Here is a 6,546-nt window from a genome sequence, read left to right as displayed (position 1 = left end):
TAAAGACCATGGCAAGGTTTGTAACAAAGATTGATATCAGTATAACACTGAGAGCTGGAAACACAATCTTGTTTCCTAAAACACACATACAGTACTTGTAGATTTTGTATGATTATATTTTTGTGTGTGTCATACTCATAATGCAATTAAAGTAATGGGAGGTCAAGATTTTGAACAATAAACGTGGTACTTTGCTGAAAGGTAATATAGGAAACTGGTGAGTTTCAGGGGAATTAAGTCATGTAGGAGCTCAATCTTAACAAATAACATGTCATGAACCTGTGTGTGGATGATATGGACCAGATATATAAACAATCTGTTTTCTGTAGGCTACATATAAATGAGTGTTTGTAAAAAGGGAATGTGTGGTAAGAATAGGCACACCTAACAAATACCGATAACCAGTGGCCGTTCTACGGGGTGGCAGCTGCCACCTCAGAAAAATGCCTTGCCACCCCAGTTGGCAGCTTTGTTTTGAAAGAAAAGTTGTGGCTCATCGGACATTTATGAGAGAAATCTCTATTGTCCGAGAGCAAGTGAATGCAGCACAAGACGCGAGCCTTGTAACCCCTCCCCCCCTGGCGCAAGCGTAGAAATGTGATTGGCTGCGATTTCATTTGAACGGGGGGACAGCGCAAAACGAGAAGCATTTCGGATCCAAGTAGACGGAAGGAATGAGGTATTTGCGGTCAGGATATGGCTGGGGTAGGCTACAGCCAGGGCTGGACTGGGACAGCAAATCGGCCCTGGCATTTAGACCCAGCCGGCCCAAATCCATAAAACAAACAAATAGTAGCGGTTATTGACAAGAAGAATAACTCAGTATAATTTAAAAAAACGCTATTATTATCCTTTTTACGTACCAGGGGCAAACTAAACTAATACATACAACAAGTATGTGTAACTATCAATCATTAGAAATTAGACCTTCAAACCCTCTCACAAAGCGAACAGTGACCGAGCACTAATAGGGGGGTCTGATGGTGGTGGAGGCGGGGAGGGAGCGGATCAACAACTTGAGCAGCTGTCAACTCAACATTGTAAATAACCAACAAAAGACGATCACCGGTTCATCTTGTTTTTGGCTTGAGAATAGTTTGGGCAGCGTGAGAGCGTGAGATTGAGAGTGAAAGCGTGTGTCATACGCTAGATGCGTGAGAGTTGGCAACCCTGCATTACCTGCTGCAGGTGGGGCACCAGTTATACAAGAGGGAGACAATAGCTGTACTTATTTTTTAATGAGCCACATGCCATGATGCACCAACTTCAGACATCCTTACAGAGCCACTCCTCCACCACACACGAACGCGCACATGACCAATGAGGGCACAAGATAAGTTTGTGCACAGATGGAAGGCTGACAGGCAGGTAGGCCAAACCAAGTTCCCATCAGCAAAAACACGTGGGTTTGCTATCCTGGCTCCAAAATGGTGGAATGAGCTCCCCATTGAAATCAGGACAGCAGAAAGCTTACACATCTTCCAGACTGAAAATTCATCTCTTTCGACTCCACTTCGAGCGATAGAATTGTTAACAAAGCACTTATATACTAATAAAGGACTGGCTTATCTAAAGCCAGTTGAGTAGCACTTGAAATGTTTGGCTCTATGAAACCTGATGTACTTTATGATTCTGTTTTCTTCAAGGTTGTGTCTTCCTGGTGGAACGCACTTATTGTAAGTCGCTTTGGATAAAATCCTCAGCTAAATGCAATGTAATGTAATGTCTGGGGGGGTATGCCCACCCCCCAGAAGAAAAGTTTTAAAAATAACCCCTTAAATGATGACTTCTAGTTAATTTAAGGGGGGGGGGACCCTATAGTGCCCTGCCTCCCCTTTCTATGACAACACGATAGAGATAGGACCAGATGAGTCTACAGGATGAGTCGACGGCATCTTTTCTTGGGCTTGTTTCTCCCACAGATTGACGCTCTGATATGACTCCCTGATAAACACTGCTATGTCATTGATTAGGTTGAAAAGTGTTCCACATTCGATGACATTTTGGGTAGTTTCAGCCAGGACAAGATTAAGAACATGAGCATAGCACCACACATGGACATGAGTGGGTGACTGGGAGGTCATCAGTGCAGAAAATCCTTTGTACCGGCCTTTCATATTGGATGCTCCATCCGTTGCATTACCTATACACACATGCCCTTGTCCAGTTTCAGATGCTTGAAGTATTGTCCGGTGGATGCGTGGCACTTCACTAAAGCCACAAGCCTCTCTTGCACAGTCTCATTGACATATTTTAAGATTACTGAACACTGATCCTGAGAAGTTATGTCTTGTGTTGTGTCCAGCTGAACAGAAGACATTCCGGCCTTCTGGACATCACTGGAGATACTTCCTTTGATTAGACTACGAACAGTTTCTATGATGGAGTTAACAGTAGTTTTGGAGAGTAGGGGGATGAGAGACCCTCTACCTTTTGTTCCACTGGATTGGTGCAATTTCTTGCTCTTCTCTACGCAATCATCCAGATGCTCTTTTAACCAGACATCATACTTTCCTAATAAAAGGATGAGCTCCAAAAAGTTACCGTGGTCCACGGTGTTGTCAGCTAGCATATATGCTCCCTCATTCTCCACCTGCCTGCACTTTCACCACATCCACCACATACTCCAAAACCTGACGTCTCTTTCGGACTTGTTCCCTATGAGCAGACATCTGACTGCCAGCAAACATGCTTTCGATGTCTGCTTTAGAGCACCGTAAGAAAAAAGCTTCAGCACAGGTTGAATGTGTAATGCTCTTTTTGTGCTCCTCTGTACGCTGGTGTGCGTGCCTCCAATCTGACATTCCAGTTATAAAGACATACAAAACAAAACAACATATGACGTCCCTTGCAATATGACGCCACTTTCTGCTGGTGCCATCTTTACAGGTGAATACCGTCTGCACAACTGGATTTCTGGTATGTTGTTGTGGGTGCTGTTCTAAAAACATCTGTAACATAGATGGCTCGGGGCGGGCAAAGTAATCTATGTCCTCCTGCTCTTTGCTCTCCTCACTCTCCTCCTCTGGGGATGCTACCTGGCTCAACACGATGATACAGAATGAATGGATTCCCTGATAGAGGTCCATACAAATAGGCATTGACATAACAATACCACACAGTTAATGGTCAAAACTACATGTGTGCCTCCATTTTTTATCTATTTCTATATTATTCATTCTATATATTGTCAATCAAAACTACCACAACAAGCTGACTATAAACATTTTCTTCAGGTCCCAAAAGACCACTGTTGCCCTTATAACCAAATAAGTAAATACACTAAACAAAACAAGCTGCCAGCTGACAGTAATTGTTCATGAATGTTGGTTAACTTTCAATGAGACAATGTATCAGAGTCCCATTAAGCTATATTTTAACTTACCAGGGAAAACCTAAAAAAGCCAGCTTACTAGCTTGGAGGCTAACGAATGTTTCTCTTATAATATTTGTCTTATTAGTGCTTCATCAAAGGGATATTAATGGGTTCCAGAACTACAGAGTATCATAACCTTAATAATAATATTTTCCTAATTTTCTTAGCTTCTGCTTACCGCGAGTTCTCCTCCCTCTCCCCACTCGCGCTGATCTCTCTCCCTCTCATCATCTTCCTCACCACCAATATCGGCCACGGGTTAGAAGAAGATGGACCTGCACCTGTACTAAACATGTCGGTTATTTTGACACAAGCGGCAGCATCAGCACGAAGGGCCTGCTTTTTTCTTGCCCGCAATTGTTCTGCTCTCCCTTTTCGCTTGGCCTTCGCCTTCGCCATTTCTAACTCGAACTTTTTTTTTTTCTCGAAAAAAAAGGAAGTTTGGCTTCAACGGCCGGCTCACCTCCTGGGGGCGTGATTTAATGATGCACACCGAGCGGCCCAAAGGGGGAGGTGATTAAAGATTTGATTGGGCCGGCCCAGTGTCAATTACTAAAAACATTTAAACAGAGGGCCAATATACCCGTCTTATGGGCCGGGACTTCAGAAAAAAAAAAGAAATGACGTGTCGGCCCAAAAGGCACGTCGGCCCACCGGGAAAATGCCCGGTATGCCAGATGGCCAGTCCACCCCTGGCTACAGCCATACCAAGAAATGGCTTAGCCCCCCATGAAAAATGATGTTAAAGTAAGCAAAATAAAGTCCGCCAACTCGCGCAGAGTAAATTGCACAGACAGCGGTTAGTAAGATTGATTTCAGTAGCCACTTATCTGGAAATAGGCTACCGAAGACTAGAAACGGTTTTGAAAACTTTTGTCACATAGTGATCGTCTTCTCAATAGAACATCTTTGATAATGTCTTCTGGCCAATCAGAATCAAGATAACGGCGTGGTGTTGTTGCAGGAAGTCTCGACGGAGAATACTTTTGCGGTAGTACATATCTATACATCGATACAACATTACGTGTTGATAGAAATCAACACGTAATGAAATAAGACCCCACGGTTTGATGATTGATAGGTGTGTGGGCTGTCTTTCATGTTGACACACAGAACAATGGGGGCTATCCACAATGTAAAGTAATTCACACAGCCTCTTCCTCTTCTCTCTGTGTGGAGCAGCAGGTTCAGCTTTCAGAACAAAGTAACACAAAACTAAAAATGGCATTCATTAAATATGTCGTGTAGTAATAGATGTATTTATTTTTCTTCTCAAGAGAGTACCAGAATGTGTATTTTATGTTAGTATTTCAAAAAATCTCCTGGTGTAGAATCCCCCCAGACCCCCCTTCAGGGGTTGGGTTTTCAGCATGTGAACTTTTTCACTTGTGTAATTACATTGCAAATACTGACTTGAGCCCCACCACTGTATGGGTTAGCCCAGCTGGGTTAGCCCTAACATAGATTACCCCACAAAATACTCTGGAGCCGCCACTGTTTGCGGTCTACAATGACAGAGAAGAGCCTGTCAAGTTTGGCTCTACTCAGCATTGAATCAAAATGCACCATAGCTTTAAATCTTAATAAGTTTGTGAGGCGTTTTTCTGAACAAGATGGTAATCGCCACATTCAGCTGTAATAGACATGCCAACTTGATGCTCTGCTCACGGATGAGTCGATGAGAATAATAAACTGTTAAAATGATGACCTTACGTGCATATATTTTATTTCTTTGTGGGGGTCTGCCCCCAAAAAACAGTTTCAAGTCCTGAGAAAGTCAAATAAGATGTAAAACTTTACTGCCCAGCCAAAAAAAAGTAGCCACTTTGATATAACTAGGCCAGTAGGTAAGGACTTTCCACTGGATAATAACTGCAGCGCAGCGATGTATATGTTTTAGCTGAATACACGTTTTGTAACCCTAATTGATGCAATTAGTCACTTCTTTAATGTTTGTTCTTTCTGATGTAAAGTCAAGGTTGTAATTGTTTGCAATGAAGTTGTGGGGCGCTGAACTGTTCTTTTGATTCTTTTGATATATGATAGTAATTACTTGTCTTTCAAATTTGAAGGAGGATGAGCAATCATCTTGTGGAACATTCATCATTAACTCCTCCAAAAAATATAGTTTATTTAATAATAACACTGAATATCCATCCATCCATCCATCTTCTCCCGCTTATCCGTGGTCGGGTCGTGGGGGTAGCAGTTCCAGCAGTTCCAGCAGAGAGCCCCAAACTTTCTTTTCCCTGGCGACATCAACCAGCTCTGACTGGGGGATCCCAAGGCGCTCCCAGGCCAGCGAAGAGATATAATCCCTCCACCTGGTCCTAGGTCTACCCCTTGGTCTCTTCCCAGCTGGACGTGCCTGGAATACCTCCCTAGGGAGGCGCCCAGGTGGCATCCTAACTAGGTGCCCGAACCACCTCAACTGGCTCCTTTCGACGCGAAGGAGGAGCGGCTCAACTCCGAGTCCCTCCCGGATGACCGAACTTCTCACCTTATCCCTAAGGGAGACACAGCCACCCGGCGGAGGAAACCCATCTCGGCCGCTTGTATCCGCGATCTCGTTCTTTTGGTCATGACCCATCCTTCATGACCATAGGTGAGGGTAGGAACGAAAATGGCCCGGTAGACAGAGAGCTTTGCCTTCTGGCTCAGCTCCCTTTTCGTCACAACGGTGCGGTAAAGCGACTGCAGTACCGCTCCCGCTGCTCCGATTCTCCGGCCCATCTCACGCTCCATTGTTCCCTCACTCGAGAACAAGACCCCGAGATACTTGAACTCCTTCACTTGGGGTAACTTTCATAATTCCCGAGATATATCCCATAATTCATCACATTTTTAACCATTGAAGTCAATGGAGAAAATCTTCAGACTTGAACAATCTTCATGCGACTTCGACTGCTAACTGTTCCTTCATACTTTCACTCAGAAACCTCATTCCAACTTTAAAATGTTACACATCTTTCTGACATTATTCATATTAAACAACTTTTAAATCAGATTCATACTTTTAGAAATATTAAACATTGTTCAGACCTTGGTAAAGAGGCCTTCTTCAGCTTTAACTTTGCGCAGCTCGTTAAGGCAGAGTGTGTGATATCAGAGTTAGAGTGGAGGACAGTTTCAAATTCCCCATATTTTTTTAAACCTGCCATAATTCCCAA

The sequence above is a fragment of the Pseudochaenichthys georgianus genome, chromosome 17 (assembly GCF_902827115.2).
Source record: "Pseudochaenichthys georgianus chromosome 17, fPseGeo1.2, whole genome shotgun sequence".
Taxonomy (NCBI): Eukaryota; Metazoa; Chordata; class Actinopteri; order Perciformes; family Channichthyidae; genus Pseudochaenichthys; species Pseudochaenichthys georgianus.
This window is presented reverse-complemented; position numbering follows the sequence as displayed.